This window comes from Macrotis lagotis, chromosome 6 (genome assembly GCF_037893015.1).
Source record: "Macrotis lagotis isolate mMagLag1 chromosome 6, bilby.v1.9.chrom.fasta, whole genome shotgun sequence".
NCBI classification, from domain to species: Eukaryota; Metazoa; Chordata; class Mammalia; order Peramelemorphia; family Peramelidae; genus Macrotis; species Macrotis lagotis.
Window position 1 is genome coordinate 114,577,367 of NC_133663.1, and position 22,571 is coordinate 114,599,937.

Sequence of the window (22,571 nt, forward strand, 5' to 3'; positions counted from 1 at the left end):
GAGTTAGCCTTTAGGCTTGTAACTAATTAAGAAATTCATTAAAGCAAAAACAAACAAGCAAGCAAACAAAAACTGGTGTCTAAGTATTAAGGATGAACTTAGAGAACAGAAAAAGATTCCAGAAAGAGGATATTTCAAGAAAAGCAAAGAGATATAAATATTGACAGAGATACTCTCAAGAATATATGTGTGTGTGGGGGGGGTTATGGGACTTTGAATGATGTGCTAATAATATACATTCCTAGTAAATGAAGAACCATTGAAGGTGTCAGAACAAGGAAGTTACATGATAAAAGGTGGTATTTTCAAGAAGACATCATTTTATATAATGTCATGGTCCAGAAAAGAAAGGAGAAAGTGCAATCAGGCATAACAGTTGGAATGTTACTGTCAGAGTCCCACTATGTGGTGATAAAAGTTTGAATTACTGGGTGCTGAAAATAAGAATGGGAAGGACATCATTATGGAAGATATTAGACAAATCTGGACACTCAACCTATCTCTACTTCTAAGACCCAAGAGATCTTTGAGGTATACTTCCCTTTTTTATTTCCCTGTGCCCAGCATTTGCCCATGTGCCCAACCTTGGAGGAATTAGGGACCCTGTGGGGTGTTCCAAAAAACCCCAAAGACTTGGAAGTGTGGCAAATCAGTCATAGGCTGAGGAAATGAGCAAACAACAGAAAAAAAGAAGAATCAAACCATAGAAAATTAATTTGGTTCCATGGAGGATCAAAATACACACTCAGAAGATGATAAAGTTGAAGCTTCTGTATCCAAGGCCTCTAAGAGAAATAGAAAATGAGCTCAGGTTATGGATGAGCTCAAAAAAGACTTTGAAAAGTAATTAAGGGAGGTATAGAAAAAATTGGGAGGAGAAATGAGAGCAATGCAGATAAATCATGAAAAGCAAATCAAAAGTTGGCGAAAGAATTACAAAAAATACCGAAGAAAATAACATTGAAAACCAGTTTAGGCCACATGGAAAAAGCAACACAAAAGGCAAGTGATGAGAAGAATACCTTAAAAAGTAGAACTGGCCAGCTGGAAAAGGAGATAAAAACATTCTCTGAAGAAAATAACTCTTTCAAATGTAGAATGGAACTAAAGAAAGCTGATCACTTTGCAAGAAACCAGGAAGCAATAGAACAATACCAAAAAACCCCAAAATTAGAAGAAAATGTGAAATATCTCATTGGAAAAACAACTGAACTTAAAAACAGAGCCAGAGAAATAATTTAAAAATTACTGAGCTCCCTGAAAGTCATGACCAGGAAAAAATCCTAGACTTCATTTTTTAAGAAATAATACAGGAAAATTGTCCTGATATCTTAGAAGCTGAGGGTAAAATAGAAATTGAGGGAATTCAGAGATCACCTCTGAAAGAGATCCCAAAAGAAAACCTCCCAGGAATATTATAGCCAAATTCCAAAATTCCCAAATCAAAGAGAAAATACTAAAAGCAGCCAGAAACAAACAATTCGACTACCATGGCTCTATGGTCAGTATTACACAGATTGGTCAGTGTCTATATTAAGGACTCATAGGGCTTGGAAGATGATATTATGGAAGGCAAAAGAGCTTGGATTACAACTGAGAATCAACTATGCAGCAAAACTGAACATCCTCTTTCAGGAAAAAAAAGATGGACTTTCAAATTAACAAGAAATTTCAGACTTTCCTATTGAAATGACCAGAGCTGAACAGAAAGTTTGATCTCCAAGTACAGGACTCAGGTGAACCATAGAGGAGGTGAACAAGAAGGATTAATTATGAGGACCTTAATGATTTTGAACTATTTGTTTTCCTGCATGGGAAAAAGATTCTGATAACTCATATGAACCTTCTCATTTATAAGAGCTATTAGAAGGAGCACATAAGGGCAAGACACAGGAAGTAGCAGAATATAATGGCATAATATAGTAAAAAGATGGACTCAATGGGTGAAAAAGGAAAGCAGTACTGCAAGGAAGGGAAAGGAGAGAAAGAAGGGGCTAAGATATTTCACATAAGGGTCAAGAAAAAGTTTTTGCAATGGAGTGGAATGGGAGAAGGTGCGGGGGAATGAGTAAACCTACATTCTCATCAGAAAGGATTCATAGAGGAAATAACATGCACATTTAATAGGGTATAGAAATCTATCTTACCCTAGAGAAAAACTAGAGGAAAGGGATGGGATAAGGGGGAATTGGGGGAGGGGAATGGGGAAGCAAATGATAGAATAGAGGGAAGATCTTGGGAGAGGGTATTCAGATACAACATGCTTCTGAGCAGGGACAGGGTGGAGAGAGAGAGAGAGAGAGAGAGAGAGAGAGAGAGAGAGAGAGAGAGAGAGAGAGAGAGAGAGAGAGAGAGAGAGAGAGAATAGAATAAATGAGAGTGGGGAGGAATAGAGTGGAGGGAAATACAGCTAATAATAGCAACTGTGGGAAAAATATTGAAGCACCTTCTCTGGTGGACTTATGATAAAAAAGACAATTCCTCCCAGAAACAGAGCTCTTGGAATCTGAACACAGACTGAAGTACACTTTTTCCCTCCCACTATTCTTGAAGTTTCTCTCTTTTTTGGTGAAGAGAGTAGGTTTATGTTTACTCTCACAACAAGATTATTCCAATAATATAAAATAAATAAGCCCAAAAGTATTGCCTAAAAATAAAGATTAATAAGCATCTAAAAAGAAAGAACTTGATTAATCTTATGATGGGGAAAAGATATACAATTAGTTGTTGAATTCCAGCACAGTGATTTCACTGAATAATGCATGTTTATGTCAATTGGTTGGTTATAACTTAACTTATCTGATATCATCAGCAAAGCAGCACAGATATGAATTTATAATAGTAATCCTTATTACTGATGTGATCAAATATAATAAAACTCCCTCTGGGTCCAGACTCAGCTCCAGTTTTTTTTCAACCCCACTGAAAAATCTTTTACGGAAGATTCTTACAGATTTGAGCACTACAGTGTAGCTACAGAAAAAAAAGGAAAAAAGTAAAGAGTAGAAAATTATCTAAAAAAACAGAAAGAAAAAAGGGGAAATAAAGAAATGGAACATATTCCATGACTATAAAGTGATTTTAGAAGGTCTGCTAAAATATTTCTAAAGTCTCTAAATGCAATTTTAAAAGAGGTAATGAAATATTTGGAATAAAAGTACATCCTCACAACATAGTTGTAAATTCTGGTATGGATGAGCTTTGAAATATTTATTCAAAAATATTTATAATATCTAGTCTTTTGAAGTAACTCATAAAAAGAGAAAAAGAATACTATCATTATAACTGCTATCCACTGTATAAGTACTTACACTAAGACCTACTGCCAAGATAGGTACTGCAGATACAAAGGTCTTGATAATAAATGTTTCTTGAATAGATTATTGACTAATTATGTTATATCACCTGTTATCAGATTTGGTACTATATGCTTTTCAATTTGGCCACAATTAAAATAAAATAATAAACAACATTATAATATAGAAACAAAAGATGGAAAACGTACAAAGGTAGCCTGATTGTTGCCTTTGGAAGTAAGCACAGAGTGCAAGGCAAAGATTCTAAAGCTAATAGCATGAAATTAACTATTTCCTTACCTTCACCTCCTGATTTCTTTTAGTTCCTTCATGCTTCAGTTTATGTAAAGCTAGGTTTTATAGGAATGTTTTCTTTATCTTTCTAGCTTCTGGTGATTTTTCACTTGTCTATATTTATTTCTCGTTTTATTTATCTACCCAAATAAAATATAAGTCCCTTGAAGACTAGAAGCATTTTAGAGATATAATTCAGAGAATAGAAATCTTCACTTTATTAAGTTTCTATTATCTGTAAGGCATTGTGCTAGGTTCGAAAGGTGATAGAGAAGAAAAGTCACCATCGAGAAGTATTATTTGAGAGTATTAAAGATGAAGCTGGGATCAAAAATAGAAATGGGTAGAACTACACATATAAGTTTGAATAATGACCAAAGGTATGAAAACCCAGGACATTCTCTAGAAAAGCAGATCATTAACTGTTGAAGAACAGGATGGAAAGGGATAGTGAATAAAGATCAGAATAAGGAATTTCATGCTTATGTGGGGATGCACAGAAGGTATTTAAAAGTGGGTGGGAATGAAATTTTTGAGATGCAGCTTATGAAGATTAATCATTTATAGATATAGTCTAAAAATCACACTAAAACATTCATGGTGGGGGAGGGAAAGGAATAGAGCTAGGTAAGACTCGAATAGGCAATAGAGATATAATACTGTAGTTCTCAGGAATACTTGGGCATCTGACTTTGTCTATTTATTCTTTTGCTTGGTCATCTCTCATAGGAAGCAGTAAAGTTTTCAAATAATATGTGTTCATTCTCCCTCAAGTTATAGAGCATGATTGTGATCAAGGTGACATATGTAATATCTAATTCATGACTCAATGGAACTGCCAGAAAAGTTAGTAAAATAATAATTGTCTAGGATCAGGGTTAATTGTCAAGTTTCCTCTAAGATAACTCTATTTTTAGGTCACATGTTTAAGGGTTAGAGGAATGACATGAGTTAGATACATTGTTGTCAGAGGGAATGGATACATGATATATATAGTGGTAATGATGTGTTGAAGAGAACCATTTCTTGTCCAGGTTTCATCTTTTGATAAGAATGACAGGAAAAATCTCAGACCCCATTTTCAGATAAGACTAAAAAAGATCATTTATATGAAACACAATTTATCATATTTACTTCTCTGGAAGCACTATTCTGTAAGGGTAATTCTGTAAAGGCTAATTAAGACTAACAGAGTTTTGTCAATATAATTCACTCATAACGAAAACTTTTTCTACAATCCAAAAGGTGACTCTACATATGCCCATCACCAGATGGTTAATACTGAAATAAAACTGATAAAGTATTTTGTAGCCAAAGATGGAGAAACTCTACAAAGATAGCTAAAACAAGACCTGGAACTAACTGGATTAGATTGTGAATTTTCATGAATATGAAGTAAAAGTGATGAATAGTTTTAAAATATTATCTCTAATAGACTACCTAAAGAACAATGGGCAAAGGTCTGCAAAACTGTATGGGAAACACCAAAAAAAAAGAAGAGAAAGAAAGAAAGAAAATGGTTATCTGATTAGACTCTAAAAATAGTGGAGGAAAGAAGGAAAGGGGAAAGGAAAAGGTATACCCAACAGAATGCATATTTCTGGAGCACAGTAAGGAGGGATAAGAAGATATCCCTAGGGGCAGCTAGGTGGCACAGTGGATAGAGCACTGCCCCTGGGGTCAGGAGTACCTGAGTTCAAGTCCAGCCTCAGGCATTTAATAATTACCTAGCTGCTTGGCCTTGGACAAACGACTTAACCCCATTGCCTTGCCAAAAAGAAAAACCAGATATCCTTAAATGAGGGATGGAAAAAAGCAACAATAAAATGGGGAAAGACAAGAGATCTCTTTAAGAAAATTATAGAGCTCCAGGAAAAGTTTCAATAAAAAATAGGCATTACAAAAGATAAGAATAATTAGAGATTTAATAGAAGTAGTGAGATTAAGAGGAGGTGGCAAGAATACACAAGTTAATTATACAAGACAGACCTTTATATCACTACTAACCATAGTGGTATGGTTACTGATCTAAAGTCATACATTCTAGAAAATGAAGTTAAACCAATTTTAGGAAGCCTTGCTAATAATAAGGCTAGTGGAGGTATTGGAATTTCAGTTGAGCTACTTAAAATCCTAAAATATGATGCTATTACAATGCTCCACTCAGTATGTCAAAAAATTTGGAAAACACCGCACTGGCTACTGGAATGGAAAAAAAAAATCAGTTTACCATTCTAATCCTAAAGAAGTGCAAAGTAAAGAAATGTTCAAATTAATGAATAGTTGTGGTCATTTCATATGCTACCAATGCATATGCTAAAGATTCTACAAATTGGGTTTCAACAATATATGATCTTAGAATTATCAGAAGAGCAAAATGGTTGGCAGAGGAACTAAAGACCAAATTGCCAACAGTTGCTGGATAAGGGAGAAAGCATGGGAGATATATAAAAATAACTAATTCTACTTCATTGACTATATTAAAACCTTTGATTGTGTGGATCACAACAAAATGTGGCAAGTCCTCAAAGATCACATTACTTGTATTCTGAGTAACTTTCATGAGGGACAAGAAACAACAGTTTAAGATTAGAGAAAGGAATATTACAAGGCTCTATATTGTGATATTATTTATTTAACTCATGCAGAGTATATCATGTTAAATGCCAGGCCAAATGATTTAAAAATGGAATTAGGTTGCTGGGCGAAATATTAACAATCTCAGGTATGCAGATGATGCCACTCTGCTGGCAGAAAGTAAAAAGGAATTAAAAAGTTTCTTGAAAAAGGTGAAAAAAGAGACTGTAAAAACTGGCTTGAAGCTTAACATTAAAAAAAATAAACTTAAGATCACAGCAATATTTCCATCACTTCCTATCAAATAGAGGGAGAAGAAATGGAAGCAGTTTCAGAGTTCATGAACTCAAAGATCACCAAAGGTAGTGACTGCAGCCATGAAATTAAAAGACATTCTCCTTGGAAGGGAAGCTATGGCACATCTGAACATCATATTAACAGAGACTCATCTCCCAACAAAAGTTCATATTGTCAAAGCTATGTTTTTTTTTCTAGTAGCAATATATGGCTGTGATAGTAGAATTATGAAGAAAGCTGAATACCACACACAACTGATGCTTTTGTATTTGGTACTGGAGAAGATTTTTAAGAGTTTGTTGGATATTAAAGAGGTCCAATCAGACAATTCTTAAGGAAATCAATTCAGGCTATTGAAGTTGAAGCTCAAATACTTTAGTCACATAATAAAAATATAGGATTCATTGGAAAAGATTTTGATGTTGAAAAAGATTAAATGGGGATGGCAAAGTGTAGGATGGATAGATAGTATCTTGGAAACAATGAACAAGAAATTGTGCAAACTTTCAAAGATAAGGAAGCTACAAGGGTCTGGCATGCCATGGTCCAAGGCATCATGAAGAGTTGGAAATGACTGAATAAAAACAAACACTAACTTAACTGTTACAAATCAACATATTCATCAAAATTTGAAATTCAGAAGGGTTTCAAAGCAAATTTTATATTCATTTTGAAATGATTTAAAAATTATTTTATATTCTCTCACTCATTGTTATTGTATACATGTAAATGCACATGCACATATATAGTTCATATATATACAGATGCATATATTCCTATAGAATTTTTTTCAGGAGACTTGAAATATAAATTTGGAGCTGCAAGAGAGAGGCCCTTAGAAGATAAATGAAGGAATGAATAAACAAATGTACATACATGTAAATAATAACATAACTATTTATATATAATGTGCAAATATATATACACAGACACATTATTAGTAAATCCATATATACATATATTTAATCAGAAACTTTATAATGATAGATTAATTGACAGAAGGAAAATGAGCTTAAAGGACATTTCACTTTATTCAGAAAAGGAATTCCTGAACTAGGGAGATCTTCCAGTTTTTCAATAGTCACAAGAGTAAGTAATATTATAGCCAAAAAGTATTTATTAAGCTTCTACTATATACACTAGAAACTCTGTAAAATTCTGGAGGAAAAAGAAAAATGAGAAAAAAAAGTTTCAATCTTTGAGAAGTTCACAATGCAATGGAAGAGGCAATATGCAAAAAAAAACTATATAGACAGAAGTTATATGAAAGATATTATGAAATAATAAATAGAGGAAGTACACTCAAATTAAGATGGAATGAGAAAGGCTGCCTATAAAAGATATATTTAAACTGAGACCTAAAGGAATCTAGGAAAGTCAAGAAGTAAAGAAGGGGGTAGAAGAGCATGGTAGTCATGGAAGAATGAGGGAGAAAAAAAATCCTTGAACTGAGTCATGAAATGTCTTGTTCAAGGAATAGTACAGTGTAACTGGATCAAAGAGTACACTGGGATTGGGAGGAGGTTTATAATGTAAAAGTACTAGAAATGTAGGTGGAGAAGAGTTTATAAAGGGCTTTATAAAAACAGAATTTTGTATCTGATCTAAAGTGTTAAGTCACTGCACTTGAATAGGGGTGGGGTGGGAAGTTAAATGACAGGAACATAACTCCTTCAGATCCAAATTCAGAAATTTTTACAATATATTTATAATGCTTATTTCTTTGATTATTTTTTGAAAAAAAATATAATTTATCCAGGAAAGGTACAATGGAAAGATACTAGAATCTGAGTCAGGAGATTTTAGTTCAAATCACAGTACTTACCAACAGTGTCATGAATAGGTCAAAGTCTGAATTTTCTCATATACATACATATAAATATATATATTTATATGTATGTAAATCTACTTATACCCACACACTCATATATACACTCAAAAATATGTACATATATATGTAATGTAGTTAATAATGTCCACAATTCCTTTCTCAAAGGATTGTTTTAATGATTAAATGTTTCAATGTACATAAAAGTGATTTGTAGTACTTAGATTGTTATATTAATGACTATGATTATCATCATTAATTCAATATTTCCTGTAACAAGCTTGAGATAAAAAGTGCAGCTATCCAATGAGAGCCCAGTATTTAAGAGTATTGATAGATTCAAGCACCTACACATATTCTTTGACTATTTCCTATCAGGTTACTATAGATTAACAAAAAGTCTCTAAATTGGTTCATTGTTGAAGAATTGAATGTAAATGCAAAAATTACAAAGCATTCAATTTTTTTTCTTTTTAACCTGAAGACTTTTGAATAAGGAGGAATAATAAATTCCCTTATTTTCCTATGTAAGAGGAAAATAAGTATGTCCTATAGAGGAAACATAGGATAATAAAAATATTATGGACTCATGGGCAGAAGTCCTAATTTTAAGTCTTCTTCTGTTTGTTTGGACAGATCTCAGTTACTTTATTAAAAAAAGAATCTTTAACTATTTATCTCAAAAATGCATCTATCTTTATATTTTTCTTTGGAAAAAAAAGCATGTCATCTAAATATTTGAATGAATTTGAATGAAATAGAAAGCATTCACAAACTACTTATTCTCTTCCATAGACAATGCTAAACACTGGGATATTTAATTTAAAAAAGCAAGGTAATACTTGCTTTCAGGCAGTTTAAATATGGTATAAGACAATTGATATAAGACAGGAAGAGCTTTTTGGTCAGGAACTATTCAAGGATGCTGAGTAGAATCATAAAAAAATTGATGGATTCATTATTTACCAAAGTAGTAGTATTAACCTCATGAATATTCCTATAGCAAAAGGTAGAAAAGGGGTAGGGGGACAGAGATTAGAAGGACAAAGTTGTAGCAAAATTACAGGAAGATAGCTGGGGAGCAGCAATATACTGGGTTTGAATTAGAATAGTTCAGTAAAACCTTAGCAAATAACTAGGGCCTTACAGTAGGAATCTGTACCCCTGGTAGACATTGAAGGTAAATCATGACATCAAGATGGTGAAGAAGAAACACTAACAGTATATTGTTCCTGAATGTAACACAGAGTATTTCTCCTTCCTTCCTTCTTTGTTTATTTCTTTTCTTCTTTTTCCTCCTTCCTTTCTTATTTCCTTCCACACTAGATATGATCACATACATTTTACCTAGCCATTAATATAAGCAACTAATTTCTAGTTATAACAGCACTACTGCCAAATTTACTCTTTACCTCTCTTTGTAAAATAATTACCAAAATTATAAATGCTTTCATTTCAATTTTTGTAAAAAATCATTAAAATATAACTGGGTTGGAGTTAGAAATGATCCCAATATTCAACTCCATTGGCATTTATTTTCTAACACTTTCTATATGCTGTATCTTCCCTTATTTAAGTTTACTATCCAGTCTCTTCAGAGAATGCATTTTTCATTGTGCTACACAACAAGTGCATTTCTTTTTGTCAGTCTTGGAATTTGCTTTTTTTTTTTTAAAGATTAGTGCAAACATTGTTTAGAAGGTAGAATTTTACCTTTTTTTTTCCCCTCAAAGTGTTTGAGTAAAACACCATCTCTCCCAGGCTTCTTTATGTCTCACTTCAGTGTACTTCTCTAAGACTAGTTTTCCACTTCACCACGTTTGGCTCCACTTAATTCATCACCTCCTAAATCCTTTAGTAAGATAGTTGATGATTGTCATGGAATTTGCTTGAAACATTTTCCTCCATTTATTTTCAAGCAATGTTTTTTCCTAACATCCTTTCAATGCATTTAAAGAAGTTTACTCTAGTGTCTACTTTTCAATTTTAATACTCAAAAAACATTTTAAGTGCATCTTGGCACTTAAGGGATATAAATTTGAAGGTTCTAAATAGGAATTTTTAAAATCATATAGAAATTAACTTTTTCATCATTTTAGCAATAGAAAAATATATTTTACTTACCTCCATATACCAATCATGTAGTTTTCCACACTATTTTTGTTTTGTTTTATTTGTTTCTTTATTCTTTCTATTTGTATCTGTGTTTATATCGACATAAGGAATTCTTAATTTAAAAAAAATTTCTACAAATTAATTGCCTCCCTACTTAATCTTAGAGACTTGCTTAGTCATATAGTTTAAGTAACTTGCCAAGAGTCACTTAGCATGTAGGTGAAAGTCAGAATATGACCTGAGGTCTTCCTGACTTTGAAGTTCAGTCTTTATTCATGATTCTGTGCTGCCACTCAATTTTATACAGAATTTTTTCTCAATTTTATGGGAAAGTGCTATAAGCTTTTTACCTCTTCTAGAAACAGTAGAAACCCACATTAGCTAGTTTTCATTTGATGTGTTTCTTATTCTTCTAGTGCTAGAAAAGGATATTTACTGGTCCTAAGCAAAACTGTAGACCAATCAGCTTATCTTTAACACCTTCTTACTTCCCTTTTCTCCACTTTTTGTTTTGCCTTCCAGTTACAATAACCAAAATCATTGCTAAAACCAAATAGCTTTGCTATGAACCTGACAAGGACACTATTATTGTTTTAGTCAACCTGGCTCTGAACTTTTTATTTTCTCTCAACCTCATATGCAATCTGTTGTGAAGAGCTATTGATTTAACTTTCCCTACATCTTTCACATACTCCTTTCTCTCTTCTGATACTGTTACTACCCTGCTAGCACTTGACAACATCCCCAAGCCAAAATCATCCCTCTCTTTGTACTATTAGAAGACTCACTGTTTTCCAGAGATAAGACCCAGAAAGTAGAGCCTTGAACTTGGCATAACAATAATCCATTTTGCTCATTCTCTGGATAAACTCTGCTGCAACAAAATCCCTGAATTGTTTCTCCCCAAACCCCAGGTGGTACCTGAGTTCAGACTAGCATCTGCAGGACCCATGTTTCAGCCTTTAAACCCTGCAATGAATCAAACTTGTCTCGTGTTGCTGTCATCTTTCATTGTCAAAGCTATGGCTTACTGAGCAACATTGCTATAGGTATTGAGATTTGCTCACACTGAAGTAGTTTTCCTCCTAGAGGAACCTAGTTTCACTCTTCTGATGAAATGAAGTTTTTTTTCCCCTTATGACTAGTATTGTCCAAATTATTTTTATTTTGTTTCTTAAAAGTTGGCTGTGCTTATGATGACCAGAGTGAGCTATTTGGTATTTTTAGAGTTCACTTATTTTCCAATTTGATAATCTGAACTATTGACTGACTGATCCACCTACCAGAAGTCTCTCCCCCCCCTTCTATCTGTCCTCCACTCAAGTGGCAAAATGGTATTTCTAAAGTACAGTTGTGAGGTTGTCATGATTCCCCTCCAATCCCCATTCAATAAATTTCAAGGATTCCTTTTCACCTTAAGGAACAAATATAAAATCTTCTAGAATTTAAATTTCCTTTGTAACCTACTCCCTTCCATCTCTGTCTATGATATTTCTTTTACTCATTACCTCTCCCCCTGCTTTGTACCCCATGATCCAGTGACACTGATCTTTCTTGATTGCTCTTGCATATTCTATTCAGCTCTGAACATTTTCATCAACTCTCTCTAATCCATGGTATTTTCTTTCTCCTCATCTCTTTTTCCCCTGCTTCTTTCAAGTCCAAGCTAAAACCCCAACTTCTACTGGAAACCAGTCCCAATTCCACTTTATTATCTTACCATTCTTCAAATGATTTCCTCTAATCTATCAAGTTATGTTCCCATGACACTGTGTGTTTCATGAGTCATATATTAATATTTTTGTCATTATATCATCATCATCATCATCATCATTATCAGTATTTTGTATCTACACTGCTTAGCACAGTATGCAGTTTATAATAGGTACTTAAAAATTTCTAAATCATTTACTGATTGACAAAAGCAGAAATGTGAAGTAGCAGACTTCATTCAATGTGTTCCACCACTGTGGTATGCTCTTCCAAGTCTCCTTCAGATGTTCTCATCCTCTATTCAGAAACTGACTCCTGAAACTTAAACCTTATCCATTCCCTAGTTGATGAGTACTCTCTTAGTTTCTAGTTCTTTGTGGCCACAAAGCTCTAATCTAAATATGTTTATGCAATTGATTTTTTCTTCTTCCTTTGATTTCTTTGGGAGTACCAGTTTTACTTTTAGCATTTCAAATTATGCAACTTTCTGAAGAATAGTTGTAGAAGTGTTACGAGTGGTGGGTGGTAGAAGTGATAGTAGAGTAGGAGTACGAGTAGGAGTAGGACAAGTAGTGGTAGCAGAAGTAGTAGGAGTAGTAGTAGCAACGGTAGTAGTATTGAGGGTGGTAGTAGTAGTAATAGCAATAGTAGTAGTGGTGAATTTGCTTAGATGCTTATTCCTACAAATGCTTATTTTCATTTTGAAAAACAACAGAATTTATATATTAAGAAAATGAAAGTTAAAGATGAGATATAAAGTAATGAATGTGCCATTATAAAAATAGCAAAGGCCATTCGTTTCTTGTTATTTTTATTGATTTGTTTTGGAAATGAGCTTATATTACTTTAAAATGGCATTAAGAAAATTAGACAACAATTTGTAAATGTGTATTTAATTGCACTCAAATGTAGGGATTCTATTACATTTTAATTATAATTATATTGCTTTATTTTTACATATAACAGAATGAAGTATTCATTATTTGAGGAGGTAAATGTTAAAGGAAAGGTACATTGGCAATTTAATTAATTAGAGTTGAAATAGCCTCAAGGGTGGATCTCCTAAAGTTAGTAACTTTTGCTTTTTCTATCTAATTTTAAGCAAAGAATAATTACCTTATTTTAAAAAAAAACACTTGATTGTTTTTTGTTTAAATTTTTATTTCAGTATAGATGAGTTGAAGGTAAAAGTATAAATTTTGATATCTACCATGAACCAATGAACAAATCTTTATATTGTGCATTCATGACATGTCAGGCACTGTGTGCTAAGATCTGGAATACAAAGAAATCACTAGTACAAATTCTAACCTTAAGGGAAGTATATCCAAGTCAAGGAGATAACTTATATGCAAAACTATATTTGCCAGATAACCACAAAGTAAATAGCAGGAAGCATTAAAGGGCAAAGTATTGCAGTAGTAGATAGGCTGTGGTGAATGAAAGTCATGATCAGGAGAGGTTTCTGTAGAAGAAATTGGCAGATTGCATTCTGTATTTTATTCTGTAAAACCTGTTTCTAGCAATCATTATTAAAGAAAAAATAATCAGAGAAGATTCTTGCATTAATGGAAAGTAAATATGCATGAATAACTTTAAGAATATGTAGTGGAAACCTTTGTTTTCTTCTTGTTTGTTTTGTTTTGCTTTGTTTTAATATGTTCTGTAATATGTCAGTTAGTCAAGTACTTTTTGAGTGTTATTTCACACTAGACCCTTTAGAAACTATTGAGGATAGAGAAAAAGTAAAAATATAGTTCTTCACATCAAGAACCTCACATTCTACAGGAAAGAGAAAAAATGAGAATTGTACATTCAAGATTTAATTTTGTGGTTGCCTGCTCTTCATTTTTGAATAAGACTAATAACATTACAGGTAATATCTTGACTCTTGTGAATTAAAGTTAAATAAGGAAGGGATGCATAAAGCCACAAAACTCTTTCTTTCTTCCAGAATCACTGAAGTTCAGTGAAAAGACCAAAGTCAAGATGACTAGCAATGACCTGGGATGCATTGGATTACCATGATACCTTGATGCTTTAAGGGTGTTCCACAGAACCAGCTTCATTTTTCTTCATGAAAATTGGGACAAATCTTATTCATCCACCAGATAAAGTCTTCATATGTTTGGGGTAGTCACTCCCCTAACTCACTGACAGAACTGAGAACTGTGGGTTAGCTTTAATTTAGTTTGGACCATTTGCTGAGACAGTGTACCAGGATGCAGTTGCTGCACATTCTATAGTTTCTTAGAACCAAAGCTTGAAGTTGGGTGAATCAGGTAGACCCCGATGGTGGATAAGTAGCCCAGAAAAGGTCTCAGCATGCCCTCATACCAGAAGTGCTAGTATCTCCTCATTGCAATCCAATTTACTTGCATGTCACAGACTCAGTTCCCTGATATCATGTTCTTCTTTGAGAATGCATAACAGACACTAATCAAACTCCTGAATATCCCATAGATCCTACATTTGAGATATTTACAGTGTAAATGGAAGTTTCTCTCAGAAGGAGGGAACAGTGGGGGTGAAAGAGAAAAGTCTTTTGCTAATTATTATATTCGAACTGAGTCTTGAAGGAAGCCAGGATGAGGAAGTAGGAAGGAAAAGCATTTGGGAAATAGTCATTGAAAATAAATGGAACAATAGAAATGGAAACCCAACATGTTCTTTCACCAACTTTCATAGAACGTCTTCCCAATATGCAGATCTTTCTCTAAGATCTGTCAGGATTCAAGATAACCTCTCTCTCTTGGAAAACTTGTTTCTAGAACTAAGACTGAACAAGAAAGCTGTGTCCTGAGCTTTATACAATTCTTTGCTTTCTGGATGCACCTAACAACTAAGTAACAGACCTGATCATCCCCAAGCTTAGGCAAGTATCAACAGGTTCAGATATGAAATCATGCTATGAATGAACTTTTTGTCACCAGACAACTTGCCTCACTGTTGCTGCTGTACCTCACTGTTACTGTTGTACCCCATCACTGCTGATTCTTAATCTAATCACAATTATATAAATCAAATTTAGCCCCACTACCTTAGATCTCCTACTAAAGGAGGCCTTAATACATGTGTCTAATTTCTCACTCAAAGAAATAAGAAAGCTCTTTGCTTTTAACCTGTATTAGTTCTTTGATATTTTGGGAATTAACAGTGGTTACAAAACCTCTGTAGCATTTTTACCAGAGTTGACAACTATTGATGTCATCATAACACTTGTCTATCCAAACTTTTCTGGTCTCTCTGTTTCTCTCTTTTTCTCACATTTCTTTGAGATTATATATTTCCTGAATGCTACTTTGTATAACAAATTTTAATGCTAAATCACCATTGCTTATATGGAACCAGGCATATAAGTACAACTTTTATAAGTGGTACTTATAAAAGTATCTTATACTTATACTTACATAATTATCACTCCACTACCATTTAAGATCATTACTACATATTGACTTAGAAAACTTCAAATTAACATTATCTAAATTGTATTGTATCAGTTATCAGTTATTTATTTTTGTTAATCATTTCCAGTTATATTTTAATTTGATTCAGATGACACTTGAGGTTTGAAGACATGAGTCTATTTTTGATTGATAGCAGATAATTCATAAGAATAATTGAAATTTTCCAAAGTAAGCATTTTAAATATATAGAGTAGTTTGAAATTAGATTGACTTGTTGCAAAAGATACAAAGATTTAGAAAGGAATAAAGAAAGACTCAAGGAGAAGGTAATGATCCCCATGACTCTACATTGAATTTATTTGTATTGTTCTTTTTTTTGTTTGTTTCCTTCCTTAGTTTCCATTTTTATGAGATCCAATACTCTTGGACTGGGAAAACTGTAGTGCATAAATTCTGCCTTACTCTTATGAGGTCTCTGTGTCAGAGCCTCTCTCTCTCTCCTCCTTACTTCTTATGTGCTTCTTTCTCCAAGAAGACCATGACATCAGGGAGGTGATGCCATGAGAAGCCCATGAATTGGATTTGAGTGAGGGGTGGTGTCCTAAGTCACCAGTCTCACTTTCTCCTCCAGAATCATCTGGGTTCAGTGACCAGATAGAGATGGCCCTGGATATGGGGCAACCAGGAGTATCTGATTTACCCAAAGTCATACAGCTAGTAAGTGTCAAGGATCTTAGGCTGAATTTGAACCATCCTCCTCACTCCATGGCCAATGTTCTATCTACTGCTCCACCCAGCTTTTTCTAGGCTTTTTGTGAAGAGAAGCCCTCACACATTTTAAAGTGCAATAGTCATATGAATTATTCTTAATTCTGAGTCCTCTACTGATCTGTGTTTGTGGGGGCAAGGGATACAGTCAAATTTCGCCCCGCATTGTCACGGGAAAAGATTCTGTTGAATACGAGAGAGCTCCTTGGGGCCTTGTTAGTAAGTACTTGGACAGGGCAGTCATTTGGGACTAATGGGAATTCCCCTTTTGTGATTTCTTAGACTATGGAATGGACCTAGCCTCCTTCCTACTGTATTCTTTCTAAATGTTCTTTGACAGTCTTTCTCTGATTTCTAATGGTCAATCCCTTCCAAGACCTTCAAAAAGGAATGGTAGGACCAGAGGATTAGCTACTCAGTTTCTCTGACCCTGACACCACTTCCATCTACTAAACAACCTGACTGACAACAGCTTTCATGATGCAGTTTCCTGGACTGTTAGAGTCCCATTCTTGTGTACCTGAATTAATGCTCTATTTTTCATTTGGAGAAGAAAGTGACTGAATCCAGAGAAACTAAATACCATTATATACTGTTGTATGCCCTTCCATGTCAGGGCAAAGTAAATTTCCTCCTTTTCTAAATATTCAGAACTTTTCATTTCATACCCAAATTAATCTGACCTAAGGTAGATTGGGACAAAACAAGAGATATCTTCATGACTCACAATGTGGTTCAATTGGAAGAAGAGTTATGAAAATAGAGAGGAGGAGGAGGAGGAGGAGGGAATTGTGATCAGAGGGTAGGATAATTCCTGGTTTCCTCTGACCAGAGTAATTGATCTTACATGGGACATTCTCCCCATTGGACCAGGAACAGGCTCTCCTCAGGAAGAGAAATTAACTCAATAAGAGATGGAGGAAGCTGCCCAGGAAGGTAAAGAAAGTGCCAAGGAAAACATTCCTTGGTGGTTGTTGACTACGGAAGTTGAACTACCAGTACAATCAGTAAACTGCCAGTGCAGAAAGTAAACTAGGAGGGAGTCATCAACAATAAGAAGAGAGTTCTCAGCCTTCATGGATCATGAAAAGAAAGCTGAGGAGTGGCTAATGAATCTGCTGGCTGAGTCAGGAAAGTGATATCTCCTGATAGAATTAGGGAATCAGGGGACCTGGCAGAAACCCACCCTGTGGTTTCTGATCCTGAAGTTCCATTTCCTGCTGAGAGCAAAAGGGAGCAGATTTAAGGTAGAGTAGATATACCAGGTTTATCCTATTATTGCTCCCAATGACTCTCTGCCATGAAGGAACAAGGTGTGGGTCAGTGGATTCTCCACCACTAAGAGGGAGAGGTTAACAGACAAGTTCATACAGAAACCTGAGGAGTCTCTGAAGCAATGATTTCTGAGTGTATGGTCTGATGAAGCCAGTATGAAAGTTTCTCAGCTTTAAATCTCAATGATCTTTGAAAATTCTCTGAGGACCACTTGTCCCACTTTTGTGACTTGGATAGGAAAGATGAATTATCTTTGCAGCCAACCAGAAGATATTCAAGTGAAGGGTTAAATTCATAAAAGAAATGGGTTTGATAGCTTGGATTTATTTAGCTCCTGTCTGCCCCCATGTACCCCATGGCTTTCTAATACCATAAGCCTACCACTTTCTGAGGCAATTAGATCTAATCTTCTGGCTGAATGGTTTCAGACGTATACAATGCAAGTGTAGGTTGATCACTTGGTGAAATTTGAATGTCAAGATACTTGGGGCTTAAGCAAATATTCCATCAGTTCAAATTGACACTAGTGATGGAGTTATGGAGGGAAGTTACTAGTCCATCTTCTAGGTGCGCAGAAGGAGATGATAACATCTCCAGAAGAGAACTTTGGTTGTAGGTCTTGAAATATAGAGTTGTAGAACACGATCAATATGCTGAATGGTAGATTTGTAAAACTATAGGGAAATTGGGGTGGGGGAAGGAATAATTAAGCACCTAGGAAGCATCTTTCAAAACCCCTGATAGATTTGGATCATTCAGGAAATGCTACAATGAATAGTCCTGTAGCAGAGTACCCAAGGGGAGGCCAGAAGCTAAAGGTAGAAGAAAGCTCCACAGTTAAGTGCTCAATGGAGTAATCCCAAGTAGTACACATAAAACCAAGTACTGAAGGGTAGATTCCAGAAGGACATTGACTGTCAAAGACTATATAGCTTACAGAACACATGCTACCTGAGACGAATAGGGAGCAAGCCCTTAAGGGAGCATTGTGATAGCATCTCTAGAAGTCATCATTAGACCTGGAATATTATATATGGGTTAGTTATCCTGTTATAAAGCCCATTAGTCATATAAATTTTTTAATGTATACATACATGTATGTATGTATGTATGTGTGTATATGTAGGCTTCTTTATGCATACATATTGACCATATGTACTACATACTAAAGGATTATAGTAGAACTTGAAGGGGATACAGAGAAAATCTAGTTCAACAATTTCATTTTACAGGTGAGAAAAACTAATTCCTATGGTAGTTAACCAATTTGACCAAGATCCAACAGGAAACTCCATACTTGTAATCATTTTGCTGATTTGTGGTTTGTGTATTTGTGGGACAGTTTTACCTGGGCATTTGGAGGAAATATTCCATTGTTAACCATTTTGTTATTTTATAAAATGCCTTTCTTTTGAATTAGTTTTCTCCTTTGATTAACGAGTAAAAGGAAACATATCAATAGGACCACAAAGTACATTAAGCTTGGAGTTGGTTTTCTGGTGACACTTCATTCTAGAGGAGGTGCCCCATGTGCTACATATTCTTTACAGTAATTCTAGTTTTGTTGCTTCTTTTCTAAATTATCACATATTTATTGTTTTCTTTATTTTTCACCAAGATTTTCTATAATCATAATATGTTTGTCATGAAAAAGGTCAATAAAAATATCTGTATTCCCACATTAGAATATCTCATGTTATTGTAAAAGGAAATAAGGTATGTTCATCTTGCCCTGGCTACATTGGCTAATATGTACATTTGTGTAGATGATCTTCAAGCCTAATAGAGAAGGCGGCTATATCAAAATGCTGCTGAGGAAAAATGGCTAAATGATTTCTGCAGGTCACTTAGAGCATAATTAGCATTAATGCCAGTCAGATAAGAGACCTTTGGGCAACTACCTATGTCAGATCAAAATCTATTTGGTTTATTTGACACAGGAGTAATATAAAATCTGCTGAAAGTGTGGTCTACAGAGAGGTAACACATCTATCCCTGGTCAATACATATCACAAGACTCACTGGAAATTGAGAAATGGTAGTGACACTCTCCATAATCAGCTATTTGTTCACTTACCGAGACACTTATTGTGAAACCAATAATAGACCCTTCAGCCTTTTTGTTTAAGAGACCTATTTCTTTTATTGTATAACTCAGAGTTAAGTCACAATATGGTTATGGCACTAGGGCCAAATTCTGTCTCATGTCATACCTATACAAGAGTTACTGAAAGAGAAGAGAAAAGCCAATTGTACTATGACAAATAAATCTGACTAGGCCATTACTATTAAGTAATGATGTATGCTAAGGTTTGCAGGTGTTACACAAATGAAGTCATTGAGGGTCACATAGAAAAATGATATTTAGAAGGCTGTATAACCAAACTGAAATGGAAAGAATCAAGACTGAAAACTCCACTGAAAATGTTCATGGGAGCAAGTCAAATTCAGTTATGTTACTGCCCATGGAGAATACATAGATTCCATGTATACCCATAATCCCAGAACCACTGACTACCCAGGTTTCTACATATCCGAGGCAAGCATACTTTTTGAGAAGGAAAAATATCAGTAGCTATTATCAAGAATGAAGCATTCACTGATCCTGAGATGGAATGCAATTATCACTCAATTCCCTAGAGTATTCTGCCTCAGACCTCAGGTAGATGCAGCAGAAGATATTTATATTCATTAAATATTTTCTTTAAACATTTACTGTATGAAAATAGAACGAATCTAGGAGATAAATTTTCAAATAAATGTGATACCCAACTTTGTGTTATTTATAATCCAATCAGGAAAAAAATGCTGCAAATAAGGATGATTATAGTATATAACATTAAAGAATGTAGGATAGTTGTAGGATATCAAGATGAAAAACAAAGTTTGGTATCAGAGGTTTGAGAAAAAAGCAATTCAACAGAAAAGAGAGATCAGATTCATGGAGGAACTGACATTTGACCTGAATGGGAAATTAATTATATGATAATTAATAATTCAACAGGTAGCAAAGGAAAGAGAGAAGAAAGAAATGGGAATGGATAATCGCAACAATGCCTGAAGTTTAGTTCAGTTTGACTGCAGTATATATTTATGGGGCTGAAAAATAAAAGATAAGAAAATTAGAACATATATAACACAGGTATGTAGTTTTCTAAGTCAAAACCATTGAATCTGAAGTAATCCTTTTTTGAGTTTGACACCATTGCCCTACACCAAACTCCCTATGTTGATAGTTTCCTTCCTTCCTTCCTTCCTTCCTTCTTTTCTTTCTTTCTTTCTTTCATTTTCTTCTTTCCTTCTTCCTCTTTCTCTTCCCTTCCTCCTCCCATCCTTTCCTCCTCCTCCTCTACCTCCTTCCCCCATTTATTCTCCTTGTTCTTCTTTTCCATCTCCATCTCCATCTCCATCTCCATCTCCATCTCCATCTCCATCTCCATCTCCATCTCCATCTCCATCTCCATCTCCATCTCCATCTCCATTTCCTCCTCCTCCTCCTCCTCCTCCTCCTCCTCCTCCTCCTCCTTCTCCTCCTTCTTCTCCTTCTCCTTCTCCTTCTCCTCTTCCTTCTCCTCCTCCTCCTTCTCTTCTTTCTTCTTTTTCTTCATATCCTCCCTCCTTTTCCTTCCTTCCTTTTCTTTCTTTTTCTGCCTTTCCTTCTTGTACAACCACATGTATAATTTCAGTGTGGAATCATCCTTAGATGAAGTATTAATTACTAATTCCTGTGCTAAACAGGAAAAGCAAATCATTTAAATGATATATGGATGATCTCATGGAGAAATTCATTCTTTTAATGTAGTTCTGTATCTATTCTGTAAGATTTAATCTTAGAACTAGGACTCTGAAAAGTGTTCCTGACTAGGACTCTGAAAGTGTTTCCAGACTTCGAGTCACATACAGATGTTTTAGACTCAGAAGTATTATTGGCATCTAGTGCTATTTAATTATGAGATCAATTCTCTAAATCATAATGCTCTTTTCTGCTTTCTAAATTATTGTTTTGAAAGAACTTTCACATATATTAGTCATTTAATTCTTATAACAATAGGTATTGCTAAGATTAGGGGGGAAATTGTAAAATTCAAAATAAGTAAAATCTTTTTTTTTTTCTTTTTAGGTTTTTGCAAGGCAAATGGGGTTAAGTGGCTTGCCCAAGGCCACAAAGCTAGGTAATTATTAAGTGTCTGAGACCGGATTTGAACCCAGGTGCTCCTGACTCCAGGGCCGGTGCTCTATCCACTGTGCCATCTACTGCCCCCTAAAATCTTTCTTTTGTTTTATTTCTTCCTGATTTCTTGCAAAGTCAATAGCTTCCTTTAGTTCCATTCTGCATTTGAAGGAACTATTTTCTTCAGAGAACATTTTTATCGACTTTTCCAGCTGGCCAATTCTGCTTTTTAAGGCATTCTCCTAATTTGCCTTTTGTTTTGCTTTTTTTCATTAGGGCTAAACTGGTTTTTAACAAATTGTTTTCTTCAGTATTTTTTTTGTATATCTTTCACCAATTCTATTTCTCTTCAATTTACATAAGAGGAAATAAACACTAAAAGTTTATGTACCCCCTTCTAAAGATATACAGCTGCTAAGTGACACAACATAATCTTGTGGTTTGTCTCACTGCATTTTTGCATGACACTATATTTTTTCATAAAGCACTGGAGAAACAATATTCATGTAAAAGCCACCCTTTCTATGACCCTGCATCTGAATTAATGATAGTATTAAACAAAGACTCAAACCATAGAAGATAGAAATTTTGAAGTTGTCCAAAAATACAGCAAAGCATCAGGTTGATAGGTCTAGAACTGAAAGAAACATTAACAGTTTATGTTTTCCCAATTATATACAATAGTAGTATCTACCTATCATTTTTATGAGGTTTTGGATTTTATAATTTTCCCCCACCCTCTCTGCCCTCCCCCCCACCAGAGAAAGCTGTCCTGTCTGATAGTCTTTACAGTGTTTCCATGTTTCACATTGATCAAAATTGAATGTGTT